The sequence below is a fragment of the Pinus tabuliformis genome, chromosome 5_2 (assembly GCF_031772625.1).
Source record: "Pinus tabuliformis cultivar Carrire ecotype Pingquan chromosome 5_2, CPIR1, whole genome shotgun sequence".
NCBI lineage: Eukaryota > Viridiplantae > Streptophyta > Pinopsida > Pinales > Pinaceae > Pinus > Pinus tabuliformis.
In genome coordinates, this window is record NC_142306.1 from 283060783 (window position 1) to 283076049 (window position 15267).

At 39.5% G+C, this 15267-nt stretch overlaps 1 pseudogene; it reads left to right on the forward strand.

Moving 5' to 3' along the window:
* Nucleotides 1–15267, forward strand: part of LOC149158617 (putative protein arginine N-methyltransferase 6) — a 180140-nt pseudogene that overhangs the window by 80067 nt on the left and 84806 nt on the right.

The window sequence follows — 15267 nt, forward strand, 5'->3', positions numbered from 1 at the left end:
ATAAGCCATCCACCTCTAAAAGTTATCTTGATGCAGCAAGGAGAAGTGAACAGGTTGACAATCGACAGCAAAGGCATAATGGAGATCACCAGGTAAATCAGGGACAATTTACTTCAAGAATGAACAGAGATCACCAAGTAAATCGAGGGCAGTCTACTTCAAGGATGAATAGAAGCTACAACCAACCGCAGGTAAATCATTCTCAGTTTTCCTCAAGAATGGATGTCAATGGAAACTACAATCATTTGGTTGGTAGGTTTGATAATCGCGGGAACTTTTTCAATGGCCAATGTTTCTCTTGTCATAACTTTGGACACAAAGCTGCTCAATGTGTTGCCTACAAGACCATCATGACTAGAGAAGCTCAAAAACAAAGCAGTATGAGTGGGATCATGAAAAGGACCTATAATAACTTTTTTGCTCTTGAAAATGAAATAGAATGTTCTATTTGTAACAACTTTAGTCATGAAGATTCTGAATGCAAGAGTAGGTTTCAACAAATAGCTCAGAAGGAGCAAGCTTCATTGAGTCCCAAAATATGGAAAAAGAAGGAACCACAACCAGAAAGATGTGGTATAGCCTTATATGCGGAAGGGAAGGAAAATTAGTGGTACATCGACAGTCAATGCTCGAAACATATGACAGGTGATAAAGAAAAACTTCAGTCATATAGTGCCTTAGAAAAAGAAAGGAAGGTCTCATTTGGAAATGACACCCCTACATTCATAAAAGGTAAAGGTTCTGTGCTTTTGAAAGAAAAGGTCAAAGCTGGAACTATTATGTATATTGATGGCTTAAAGCATAATCTATTGAGTGTCAGTCAAATGTGTGATCAAGGAAATGTGGTAATATTTCTATCAAATGGATGTATTGTTCGTGAGCTTGATACAGGAGAAACAATGATCAAAGGCATAGGAACTCCAAATAATTTATACATACTCAAGAGAGGACAACAACAATACTATCCAAGCAAGAATGATGAAAAATGGCTATGGAACAGAAGATTGGGGCATCTAAGCTTCTATCAGATAAGGAAAGCATCCAAATATCAGGCAGTTCGTGATCTCCCTGACATCAGAATTCCAGACAATACAATATGCAAATCATGTCAGTTTGGTAAGCAAACCAAAACTAATTTCCCTGAGAAGGAAGGATCAACTATTAGGCCACCTGAACTTTTCCATATTGATGTATGTGGTCCATCTAGGAAGAGGTCACCTCGAGGAGAAGAATAATTCATATTGTTCATTGATGACTTTTCCAAGATGTGTTGGATATGACTTCTGAAGCATAAAGATGAAGCCTTCGAAAGGTTCAAAGCATTCAAAGCCTTGGTTGAAAACGAATCAGATCGCAGAATCAAATGCCTCAAATCTGATCGAGGAGGGGAATTTACCTCGGATGAATTTTTAGATTTTTGTGAAGAACATGGAATAAGAAGGGAATTCTCTACTGCAAGGACTCCTCAGCAAAATGGATTAGTAGAAAGGATGAACATAACAATTCAACAAATGGATCATGCTATGCCTGATGAGTCTAGAACTCCCACAACCTTCTGGGGTGAAGTTGCATTTGCTGCAGTTACTATTCTGAACAAGACAAACATCTAGGTGAACAACACTCAAACTTCTCTTGAACTTTGATATGGTAAGACTCCCATCGTAAGATACTTCAAAATTTTTGGAAGCAAATGTTACATCAAAAGGACTGATGAAAACATTGGTAAGTTTGAACCTAGAGCAGATGAAGGCATTCTCCTTGGTTAGTCTCCCCATAGCAAAGGATATAAGTTTTACAATAAAAGACTTAGAAAAATTGTTGAAAGTATTGATGTAGACTTCATGGAAAATTTTAGGGGCTAATGTTCGCCCAGTGGGCTAATTTTCCATGATTTTTCCACAAAAAAGATTCGCCAATTTCCAATTTTATAAAAGACGATTCGCCCAAATTTTAGAATATAAAATTATTTTACCTTAAAAATTGCCAACATTATATAGAGACTATATATAAAAGAATTATAAATTTGAATAATTTTACAAATATATCAATAAACATTTATAATTTGCATATTAGGGATTAGTGAGATTCGCCAATGTTTTAAACTTCAAGAAAATTTTCCATCCTTAAAATTTTCCTTGGATGTAGTGGTTGATGAAGAAGGAAACATTCCTAGGCAAGTAAAATCCAAAGATTTCGAAGATGATGAGGATTATCCTTCAACATCAAATCAGACTTATGATGAAGAAGAAACCCATGAGGCACCAGAAGAATAGATAAGGATAGACGAGAAGACTCCATCAAGGTACGTTCAGAAGAATCATCCAGAAACTCAAATTTTGGGGCAGAAAGAGGCAGTTGTACAAACACGAATAATTATCTCAGAAGCTTCAAGCTATCTAGCATTGCTCTCCTCCACTAAACCATGAAATGTAAGTGAAGAATGCAAAGATGAATGCTGGGTCAAGGCCATGAATGAAGAACTTGATCAGATTGAAAAGAATAATACTTGGGAGTTAGTTCCTAGACCAAATGATAAGAATGTCATAGGGACAAAATGGATATTCAAAAACAAGCTGAATGAAAATGGAGATGTTATTAGAAACAAGGCCGGACTTTTTTGTAAAGGGTATGCTCAACAAGAAACTTTGAAGAAACTTTTGCAGCAGCTGCTGGACTTGAAGCAATAAGAATGTTTCTTTCTCTTTCTAGATTTCAAAAGTTCAAAGTATATCAAATGGACGTGAAATCTTCCTTTCTGAATGGAGACTTGGAGGAAGAAGTGTATACTGAGCAACCAAATGGGTTTATCCTTGGAAATGATCCAAAACTTGTATGTAGACTCAAAAGGGATCTCTATGGCCTTAAACAGGCTCCAAGGGCTTGGTATTATGATTATCATTTGGATAAGTACCTTCATCAACAAGGTCTTACAAAAGGATCAACAGATAGCAATCTATATATAAAAATTGACAATGATAAGTTGCTAATACTTGTTTTGTATGTTGATGATATCGTTTTTGGTAGCAACGAACAAGACATGAGTCCAAACTTTACCTTGGTGATGTAAAAAGAATTTGAAATGTCCCTGCTTGGTGAGCTCACATATTTTCTTGGTTTACAAGTCCAACAAAACAAAGACGGTATTTTTCTATCACAAACCAAGTACCTCAAGTAGATCTTGAAGAAATATGGGATGGAGGATTCAAAACCAGTATGTACCCCTATGGTAACAGGATGCAACCTCAGTGAAAATGATGAATCAGCAACAGTACATCAACCAACCTATAGATCCATGATTGGTAGTCTACTCTATCTAACAGGTACCCAACTAGACATCATGCATGTAGTGGGAATAGTTGGCAGATTTCAGGAAAATCCAAAGGAAACTCATCTTTAGGAAGTTAAGAGAATTTTAAAGTATCTTCAAGGAACTCAAAACTATGGCTTATGGTATCCTAGAGATACAGATCTCACACTTCATGCATATACAGATGCAGATTGGGTAGGAAGCCTGGATGACAGAAAAAGCACTAGTGGTGGTGCATTCTTTATGGGTTCCAGATTAGTATCTTGCTTCAGCAAGAAACAAAGTTCAATTGCATTATCTATAGCGGAAGCAAAATATGTGGTTGCTGCATCTTGCTGCACACAACTCCTTTGGACAATGCAAACATTGCAAGACATTCAAATCACTTGTTCTCCACTTATCTCCTTTTTTTGTGATAATACAAGTGCAATCAGTATTTCAAAGAATCTAGACATGCACTCAAAGACCAAGCACATACCTATCAAATATCATTTTCTCCAGGAACAAGTGCTTGAACAAAATGTCAAATTGGAGTATGTCCCCTCCAAAGAACAAGTTGCTAATATACTCACCAAACCACTGCCCAGGGAGACATTTGAATACCTCAGACAAAAGCTGGGAGTCGTTGATGCATCATCTTGCTGTTGAAATTATCTGTTTCAGAGAACAGTGGTTCTATGTGAGTTTCTTGAAGCGTATCCGCGTACATACATAGGTTTCTGTGGATACAGTCACGTATATGTTGGTTTGAGGGAAATCAGTGTGCCGGACTCAGGATGAAAAGAGTCTGATATGGGTCTGACAGAGACCATCTGGAACAGGTTCAGGGGGATCATATACTTCTAATAATGCATTATTGGCATTATCTTAGAAGATCTCAATTCAATTTCATAATTGTTTTTGGTTTCAAGTGGAACAAGTGATGAGGAAGAACATGGTTGCTGCTCTGAATGATGATTGATAGATGCTGCTAATGATACTTGTTGATGACTATCATGGTCTTGTTGTAGATATTTCATCTCGATGTCATGTATTTCTTTTCTTGTTAAGGTCATGTAACAGCCTACTTTGGTTTCCCCACTATGCCTGGGATGGATGATGTAATGTTTTTGTTTTATCTTGTCTAAACTTTTGGTGTATCCCCACTTGGTTGGGTGGATGAGTCAATATAGGTGTATTCCCACTTGGTTGGGAGATGGATGTATGTATGAGGCTTTGGTGTTAGGAAGTTCATTTAGGATGTATAAAGTCATGTATCTTCTTGTATAACATCTTCTTGCAGACCTTGCTTACCGTTAAGGGTAGCATGGATAGCTCAGCAGAGTAGATATTTCAGCATAAACTTAGGGGGAGCATAACCCTTTGCACTTGATGACAAAGGGGGAGAATGATTTTGAGTGACTTGGGGTTGCCATCAAGTCCAAAGGGGGAGACTGTTGGCATTATGACACAGGTTTGCGCTATGACACAGGTGTTCTCCTTGATGGCAACTCACTCAAATGACAGATCACTATTTAGGCTCTCAGAATGAAAGAAAAAGACATATACGCAGTTTCCTCTTAACCAAGTTGCGTATACCCGCGGGTTCGATGATCAAAAAGCACATATATGTATGCATGCAATTTCATGCAAAGAAAAGCACGTACATGTGGGAAAACTTATTTTTGGTCCATGGTATTTAGTCCTTGGTATTTGGACCTATGGTTTTGAACCATGGTATCTCGTCCGAAGTGTTGAACCTAGGTATTGGGTCCATGGTATTGATTCTCTATGGTTTTGGACCTTGGTATTGAGTAAGGCCTAAGGCTATAAAAGGGGAAGGAGATCATTAGGCAAAGGCATTCACTCAAGTATTGAATATCTGATGAAGAGCAAGATCTAGAATACTGGTCATTGGGTAATGGTGCATAGTTGGATCTGAATCAAGGAGGAACTTGAGCACTAGAAGAAGGAGAAGTTCTATTGATGGGTTAAGATCTTAAGGCTTGAATGCTAGTATCTTTGTGTGATTTTGATCTGTTGTATTTGGCGCATGACTTGATCTATAAATCTCATAATCTAGGTATAACTGATGTCTCAATAAGTGAAAAGGGTAAATTATCTTTTATAGATCTGTACGTAGGTTCAGCACAGAAGAGGCGCGTATACACGCTGGTACATTAATTCAAAACAGCGTATGTGCAGGTTGGCCTTAACACATCAACATATGCATGCAGGTTATGCATATTGAAGTAGCATACGTCTCATGAAATATGTTTTAGCTACTTATGTTTATTTTTGCAGTGTTCTGGGTTCAGGATTGGTTCTGGTTACTGTCATTGTATTCTGGTTACAGCTTTTTGAGAAGTGATTGGTTGATTCAGTATTGGTTTGTACAAAGGAGATTGGTTGATGCAGATATACTTGATTTTTGATTGATGTTATTCATGGATCCAATCTGAAAATTTATGAAACATGGTCCCTGGAAGAAAAGAGAAGGTTGTAGCCTTCTGTAGGTCAGCACCTACATACTAGTACCTCAGCTAGTACAAGAGCTAAGAGGGTTGTAGCTCCCTTCCAGGAGGAGCTAGAGAATGAGAGAAGGTTGTAGGCTTCTGCAGGTAGCAGCCTACATACTGGTATAGGACTGCACCAGTACAGAAACATTGTAAAAAGAAGTTTCTAATTAAAATAAGATAGAGACGAATTACAGTAGGTGGTTTTCACCCACATTGGATTTCCACCTTATATCTTGTGTTCTTATGTGTGACTGCCTGTTCTATTTCACTATTCCTGGTTATTGTTTATATGGTTTGATGCATACATTAATGATCAACATCTGAAGAATAGTTTAAATTACAAGTCTACTGGTTATACGCTAGTAGTTTCCTTAACTACAGTTGCATACTTACACGGTTTTTACTAACTAAAGTAGCGTATACAAATCTGATTGTGAAATGAAAAATAATTGACCTGATAATACTGATTCACCCCCCCTCAGTATTATTCTCTATTGTGCTGCATTAGCCCAGATGAATGTTTTTTTCTTGAGAAGGTTAGTGAGGGGTCTAGCAATGCGACCATAATTGTGGACAAATTTGCGATAGTAGCCAGTGAGACCTAAGAATCCCCTCAAACTCTTCAAGGTTTTTGGTTGGGGAAAATCTGGGATTCCCTGTATCTTTTTGGGATCCACCCGGGTAGCTTCAAGGCCCACAATGTGGCCCAAATTCTTGACTTCTTCCATGCCAATATAGCACTTGGACAGTTTGACAATTAATTCGTGATTCTAAAGTAGTTTCAAGAGCACGTCTACATGCTGAAGATGTTTTTCCCAAGTTAGACTGTAGATGAGAATGTCATTAAAGAAAATGAGGACAAATTTTCAGAGATATGGTTTTAGCGAGTGATTCATGAGGCTTTGAGAGGTGGATGGGGAATTACAGAGACCAAATGGCATGACCAAAAATTCATAATGGCCTTCATGAGTTCAGAAAGCAGTCTTGGGAATGTCTACTTCTTTCATGCGTATTTTGTGATAGCAAGAGTGAATATATATCTTAGTAAATAATTGATCACCATGTAGTTCATCAAGCAAACCATCAACAGCTGGGATAGGGAATTTGTCTTTGATAGTGAGCTTGTTGAGGGCCCCGAAGTCTAGACACATGTGCCATTTCCCATCTTCCTTGAGCACCATGACCAATGGTGATGAATAAGGACTGATGCTAGGACGAACAACAACAGATTCAAGGAGTTCCTTGATGATTTTTTCAATTTCATTCTTTTCGGTGAAAGGATATCGATATGGGTGCGCATTTGACGGTTGTGGCCCTGGGACCAAGGTGATTATATGATCATGTTCCCCTCTAGAGGGTGGAAGCTCTTTAGGTTTTTTAAATACCTATTGGTGGCGATTAAAGACCTGTTTCATCTCAATATGAATATGAAGAGTAGTAGGCTCTATGGCTTGGATGGCATTAAACTAGGTGATAACTCCATGATGGTCCTTTTTCGACAAATTTTTCATGTGATGCGAGCTGATGATAGAAGGAGCACCTGTCTGGAGTCCATGGAGGGTATGCATGTGGTCATTTTGCTTAAACTTCATATATAACTCTTGGAAATCCATGGTGATTGGGCCTAGTGTGTGAGTTCATTCAGCACCCAAGACAATGTGATAACCCCCATGCTAATCGCAAACATGTTGGTCTTAGGTGGTAGTCTCCCATCTGAAGTTTGATATTTTCGCAGTGGCCTTCACATTTCAGTGTCCCCCCATCAGAAATCTAGACCTGGAAATTAGAAATGTCTTCGGCAACATACTAATGGATAAATTTATGAGTGCTGCCACTATCAATTAATACTACTAGAGGGCAATTTTTAATAAAGCTTTTGATTTTGAGAGTTTAGGGCACAGAAATGCTCACCAGAGCATGTACTGAGATAACTCGTTCCTCGGGCATAGCTGGGAGTTCATTGTCCTATTGGGTTTCCTCAACTTTGTCCTCTGGTCCCTCAAGGGGTGGGGATTCCTTAGATGAGCTATGACTAGTAACATAAATTTGAAAGAATTTGGGTTCCTTGCATTTATGCCTGATAGATTATTTGTCATCAGAGTAGTAGCACAATCCTTGTTTTCTTCTTTCATCCATTTCTACTAGAGACACCTTTGAACCTTAAGTGTTGGGGTAGGGCCCTGCGCCTAGGTGGGGCATCCCTTGGCTATGAAATTTGCACGAGGTGATTTGGCAGCTAAAGCATGTTCCGCTTCGATAGCCTTTGTGCAAGCGTCCATCCATGTAGGTGGGTGGTGCATCCAAGCATGGGCTTGGATGGCTTATTTGAGACCACTTCTAAAACATTTCAAGTAGAATTCATCTCCCAAACCTTCTGTGCAGATGGCCAATGTCTCAAAGGCTGCAATGTAGTCTTTTATTGTGCCTATCTATCAGAGTGATGAGCACCAGTATTGCAACAAGATTGCTACAACTCCTGGGGCTACCAGCTTTACTTTATCAACCCAGGGTTCATACAAACATGGAGGTGATAGTGTTGTATACACAAGCAAAAGTGATGGTTCTCCCTTTTTTCATTTTTTAGCTGGCGAGAGACCACTAGGGTTTTCAATCTAGACTTCTATGGATTCAGGAGAAGCTTGATTACTAGTGAAAGAAAGAGAAATCTACTCTAGGAGAAAGCTTGTTTATGGCAATAAGGAAAAGGACTGAAATCCAATGATAAAAAACACACCATTTCCTAACTAGCGCTGAGAAACTATGCTTTACAAGATTTCCAAGCTAACATATATGAAATTCTATTGTCCTAAGCATGGAAGCTCAAAACATCAAACATCACTATTGTGCATGTAAAGGATTGAAATACATCTATTTTTTCTTTTGATTTTTTTAATGGAAAAAAAGTGTGAAAGATAATCTCTTTTAGTGTTGTGCTAGGTGGTGTGGTAGGTGGCTTACATATGCTGGTGGATGGTTGGAACATTTGGAAGACCCTTAGGTGACCTTGTGTAGCTTCCTGGAGGTTTTCCCTCAATTCGGCCTCAAAACAAGCCACTACAGGAAAACCTACACGATGTCCTAAAAACCTACAAGATTCCCTGTATTTCTATAGGATCCTAGACATTTTCTCACTCCATTCCATTCACCAACCACCTTCCCTAAGCCTTCCATCACATTCAGCACTCAAAACCTAGGTTGGGAGATGGTTGGATTTGTGCAACATGCTTGAAGAAGTTTCCTTGAAGAATGATGAAATTGATGAGGGTCTTAGTGAAAGTGAGGAATGATCATGGATGGATGAATTTGGAAGAAAGTTGCTTGCTATGAAATATTTCTCTACTTCTAGAACACCTGCACTGTGTCAAACAATGATATTTTCCCAAAAATCATGTAAACAATAAGAGTTTCAATGATCTAGAAAAACAAAGCTTAATGAGCTAGTTGTCTACTTCATGCATGAGGGAAATTGAAGAATAAAATGGAATCATTGATGAGATCTACTGTAAGACTGAAAATGGATGAAAGGGTAATTAAATTCTACACTTGGAAACTGATCAAATGCTAGTTCAAGTACAATAAACTCTAAATTCTATGAGAAAGTAGAAATCTGTCTTTTTGGGGCTGCATAGGGGTCCTTTCCTCAAATCATGATCCCCGAAGGAAGAAATGAGGCCAAGACACCTATTGACAACTTTTTGGTGTTCCTTTTATCCCTTCTAACCTACTACTGAAGTAAAGCACAAATGGGAGCAAACTAATCAAATCTACACTACTTGCAATGAAATACTTCTAAGGACAATTTGACCATGAATTTATGAAACTAATCTAACAATACATATACAAGAAGAGTAGCCTTTGATGCTAGGGTTGGGAGCTAACCCAAGAGCTTCAACCCTCTGAGTTAACTCCATACTAGATCATGAAAAAGCTCATTCTCATTATCAAAATAGAAAATTACATGGCAATGTATTCCACCAGTTTCGAAATAAAAAATAACTAGTGTTTTTACAACAAAAATTTGAATCCTAATGAGGTTCTAGGCCTCTTTATATATACAACTAAAGTCTCCAACGACTTCCTTAAATCTACGGAGGCTCGTCTCCCAAACTTGAGATGAACTAACTCTTTGACTATCACTTGCTTGACTGCCTTTTGATCTTCATGACTAGGCTGCTTGTACTCCGAGCTAGTGTGATTGATGGAGGAATATTCTAATGAGGGAGGAGTAAATGAGGAGGATTTACCTCCTACAATCTCTCTTCCTTGTCCTATTTGAGTTTCAGCCTTTAATCTTGCCAAAATTTCTTTATTTTCTCTCACAAACCTGCATTTAATGCACATTAGTCCACTAGCCATAATATCTCACTTTGGCTCATCTCATTAAACAAAATATAATCAAAACATGTAATAAATTGTGAGAAGAGTTGATTTGACTAAGCTAGGAGTTCAATTAAGGTCCATATATTTACCCAATGATGAGGCTCATCATCACCCCCCTACTGAAAGTGTTGCTCATCCTCTAAGCAACTCAATCAATATCCATGTCTTTCATAGCTCTAGTGGCTTCCCTAACCTCCCATGCTTCTGTTGTGGGTTCTTCTTCTTGTGCATAGAGTCTTTCCTTCCTTTCTATCTCCTCCCACTACTTTCTTTCTTCCTCTTCCTTCCTTCCTTCTAACATCCCCAAGAGCAGTGGTAGAATGAGTCTCAAGCCAATCCAATTGACTTTGAGCCTTTGGATGGTTTTTTTGTACATGGGTGTCCTGTTCAATGCTTCTCTCATCCTTTGAGGAGAATGGTACTCTTTGATTTTCAAACTGTATGCAAAATTATTCCATATCCTTTGGCAAGCTTGCATGTTGTCATCCCATAATAGACTGAATATATCCTCAAAATGTGTAATTGCTTACTCTTGGGCATCAAGATACCTAGGTGCAAGTTGAGGATCATTTGCAATTAAATTATGTGTGTTGATGACAGCCATTGGATTTGAATGTTCAGTTCTTATCATGAGAAGCTCTGTTTGTTCCCTTTCCAATATATTCTTCATTTATGCAGCCCTTGATTCCTCATGGTTCATCCATGATGCCAAAGTCGTCAACTGTAAATCCCCTAGCTTTGCATTAGTGTCCCATACATTCAGAGCTATCAAGGCCATGCTATGCAAGTAGAACTCAGACATCTTAGCCCTATCCTCCAATGTACATTGATCATAGAGATCAATGAACTATCTATAATCGTGGAATGGCGTAGTGCCTCTCTGTGCTAGGGTTTTTCTTTGGAACTGCATCCACTATTCCTTAAGGTATAATGCATGGGACTTAGCTGGCATCCTACACTGGATTGCTTCCTAAGATAGACTAGCCATGGATGCCAATTGATTCTCTCTTTCTTGCAGCTGTCCTTTCAACCATACATTTTCTACCTCCAACTGAGCCTTCATTATGGCCTCTCTGTCCCTCAATCTACTTAGTTCTTTTCCCTTCTCTTTGAGCTTTTCCTCCATGTGACCAATGTCCTCCACTCTCTTGGACTTGTTAATCTGCATCTAGCTATGCGTTATGGCTCTTTCTTTCTCAAGCTCAAAGAATAATGGGATGGGAAATTTTTTGTGGAATGACCCTAACCCCCATCAATAAATCTGTAGTAGGAGTCAAGGTTAGGTTGAAGACTAGGTTCCCTTAGCTCTGGGTCTTGTCTCTTTGTTTCTTGCTACATACTTCCTTCCTTATCCAATTTCCAAGTTTCTTGTAGGTTTATTAGAGTTTCCTATAGGGCTGCCTCTTCTTCCTATAGGTCCTACTATGTATCCTGAAGGATGTCTTTTCCTTTGGATGAGGTAGATCTAGTCATAGGCCTTCTCTCATAAGTGATTGGAAACTTAGGGGAGGTTTTTGCTGAGGATCCTTCTCCTTGAATTTTTATAAGAGGAGCCATGTTATCCTATGATTTAGGTGAGTCCTAAATAAGAATGGTAACCTTGGTTGGAGTTTGAGGTTTTACCTACCTTATCCTTGTACTTTTCCTTGTTCTAAAGTATAATGGGGTTTTCCTTTGTCTCTTGCATTTCTGTTTGATAGGGGTGCTAAGGGTAGTGAGGGCAGTTTCTGCCTCTTTCTCGGGGGGTTTTGGAGACACCCTGGGTGACTCCTCCTTTTCCTGTACCTCCTATTTTCCATTGCCCTTTTCACCTTTGTCTTTCCCCTCTTATTGTCCATCTAGATCCTCATCTTGTTTATCAGTCTCCCCCTTGACATCTTTATATGTTTCTTCATCACCTTCATTCTCTATCTCTTCCTCTTCCTCCTCATCCATTTCCTCTTCATCCCTCTCCGCTTCTTCTTCATCTGTTTTGGTCTCTTCTTCATCCTTTTCATTGACAATAGGGTTGATATCATATGTGAGGGCTTTGATATCCTCCTTTGTCTGCATATCTCTGAAAATTTCCCATTGGATAGGAATTTTGAGGTTTTGGAGGGCATATTTTATGATGATTCTAATTAAGCCATGGTGGGCTAACTGTTGGTAGTTTCCTTCTATTAGAGTCGGTCTTGTCAGTCCTCCGTCGAAGATCAAGGCTCTTTCTGCATTTCATTTTTAGGTGTCTCGCTCCATTCACTCAGTTGCATTCTGCTAGGGGCATGCCATAATCTGATGGAAGGGTCTTGTCAGTCATTACCCCTCATGCTTTGTACCTGCTGGCTCAGGTCTGTTCATCAAAGTTCATTAAATGAGTGTCAATATTTGGTCTTTTGATGGGCAAAATATCATGTCAATCATACGTCTAAGGTTTCATAAGTCATGTTTTAAAAGTACCCAATAATGCCAGTAGGCCAAAGGGAGGCTCAACAAGTTTCATCTCCATATTTTCATCATCCATAATGCTCAAAGGTGATTCCTCTTCAAAACTCTGTTTTGAAGAGGAAATCGTCAAATTAATGTTTATGATAAATATGTAAAGTCCTCCACCATGAAGTACTTCAAAATTAGATTCTGATCATCCTTTGCCAAATTCCATGTCAGCTACCCCCGCAAAAATTTGACAAAAATTTCATCATTTTAGTCAAAAATCCAAAAAGGGAATCTGAAATACAGAGTTGCATTAAATTTTGGAAAAAGTTCCAAAACAACACATTGCAAAAGTGGGTTTTGAAGAAACAAAAATCAAAACCATGTCTCCATGTCTTTATATGGATTTTCTCATAAGGATCAAGGTCATTTTAAATGCCAAGGTCGGAGAGAAGCACTTCAAAGTGAATTGGGTGAGCCAGCGCACGTTTTGGGTGAGGTTGGAGGTGTCTTGATAGGTGCAATGCATACAGTAGGTGGCGCGGCGCACTGGGCCAGTGCGGAACGTTGGGCACGATCCTCTAGTGCAGTCTTGAATGGGCGCGACGGACCGGTAGCATGCGGCACATAGAACAGGCGGTGTGGCACATACAGTGTAACACCCAAAAAACGCCCGAAATTCCTCCAAATCACCATTGAATTGCTTGGACGTGCTAGGTAGGGTTGACATCTCGGTGGTTCATCGATTTTTGTGTGTTGTGTGATGGTGGTTTATGGTTCCAAATGTTTGAAACAAACTTTCCAAACCCTACCTCTAAAAATCCTTATGTCAATTGTTGTTAAGGGTTGCAAATTCATCATTTTGTTACCAAGGTTCCCCTTCCATCCCATCTGACCCTTTTTCCTTCATTCTCTTTTTCCTTATACCATATCCCTTTGAATTTCATTGTTCCTTATCCCCTAAAATTACTAAACCCTTATCCCCAATTCCCTTTCACCCATTGCCCAATGTAAACCCCCCAAACCCTACCCTATGCAAAGTTCCCAAACCCTCCTACATTACCCTAAATAAAATCTTTCCTAATACTCCTAATCACTTCATATTTTCCCTCCCTAACAGTCCCTTGTTACATTGCTCCCTTGGTGACAGATTTCAACCATATTACAACAGCAGTCCAACACAGTCTTGCGACCAGCATTCATTTCTCCAAGCAGTTTTCATAGCATCAATTATGTCATCTGATCATTCATCCGACTATGAGGTGGAAACTCAAAGTGACTCACCCATGGAAAAACATGCACCCTGGAGGCCTCATAAAAGTGGTAGACATGTTAGAGAAGAACCAACTACCCTCACAGAATTGCAAGCCTGCCCTCTTGCCGTCTCTTGTTTTCAGTTTCAGTCATGTTATGATTTTTGTGAAAAGGTTGCAAATGTTCAATTTCACCATGAGTTGGCTCACCTATTTGTTCTACATTTACATGGTGCTCAAGTCACTTTGGCCGGTGTTACTTTCACACTTACACCAGACTCTATCTCATTAGCTACTGACATGCCTAATATTGGAGAGCCATGGAACAAGAGACAAAATGTTGACCGACAGCATTATGAGCCATATGTTAAACCTGGTTTCTTGAGGCAGCTTAAGAGGGTGTTTCCTTCCGATATCTTAAAGATGAATATGCCCTCTAATGTAGTTAATTATGAAGTATTTCAGTTGTGAAGGCCGTTTCTCCCGGTTATATGCTTATCACATCAGGTTGCTCATGCATTTCGCCCGGGTACGCATGATGAACATCCCATATTTCATATGCTGAAATAGACAGAGGATGACCGCCCTTGTGCAACACAAGACCCCTGAGCAGCATTTCAACAACATTTGTCATTTTGCTCTCATGAAGATTTTGGTGGTGCATCAGCTTGATTTACAAGGTATCACTTGGGATGATTTCATCTCTTGTGACTTCTTCTGAGCTTCACAAGGATTATCAGAGGTTAAGCATGAGATAGGGGGACCTTCTCATCAGTATGAGTGCCATGAGACTGCTAGTGTGCCAGTATTCATCACATATCAGAGGGGCGCTAGACAGTTTTTTGCAGCAGCAAAGCGAGTGTTATCTCCACCCGGGGTGGAAGGGGTCTCGCTTCCGACATCAGCACTACATGTACAAGACAGAGGTAAGGAGCCAATGCATGATGAGGGGCCATCAGGTGAACGAGAGACCGACTTCGTTCTCCTTCATGATGATGATACAGATACGGGTCCGCAAAGTGCACAGCTTAAAGAGATCATCCAGGAGAAGCAAACAGAGATCCAAGCCTTATCCCTTGACTTGGAGAGAGCTAAATGGAATATGAAATACTTGGAGCATAGGAACAAACAACTTGAGGATCGGCAAGCTGAGATAGAGTTGCAACTGATCAAGGAAAATCGACAACACATCATGGCAACACAAGGTAGACCCATGGAGCAAAGAGATGAGGACCGGGAGTACGTTTTAGAGAAAGTGAAAATTCACTTGGAGAAGTTGTTGGAGAAGGCTAATAGGGAAAAAGCAATGCTGAGGTGCATGACTTACCATTACATCGCCTAAAATACGAGCTCCAAGGCGAGAATCAGGAGCCTAAAGGCGAAATTGAGGAAGGTGACAAAAAGACAAAAGAGGCAAAAA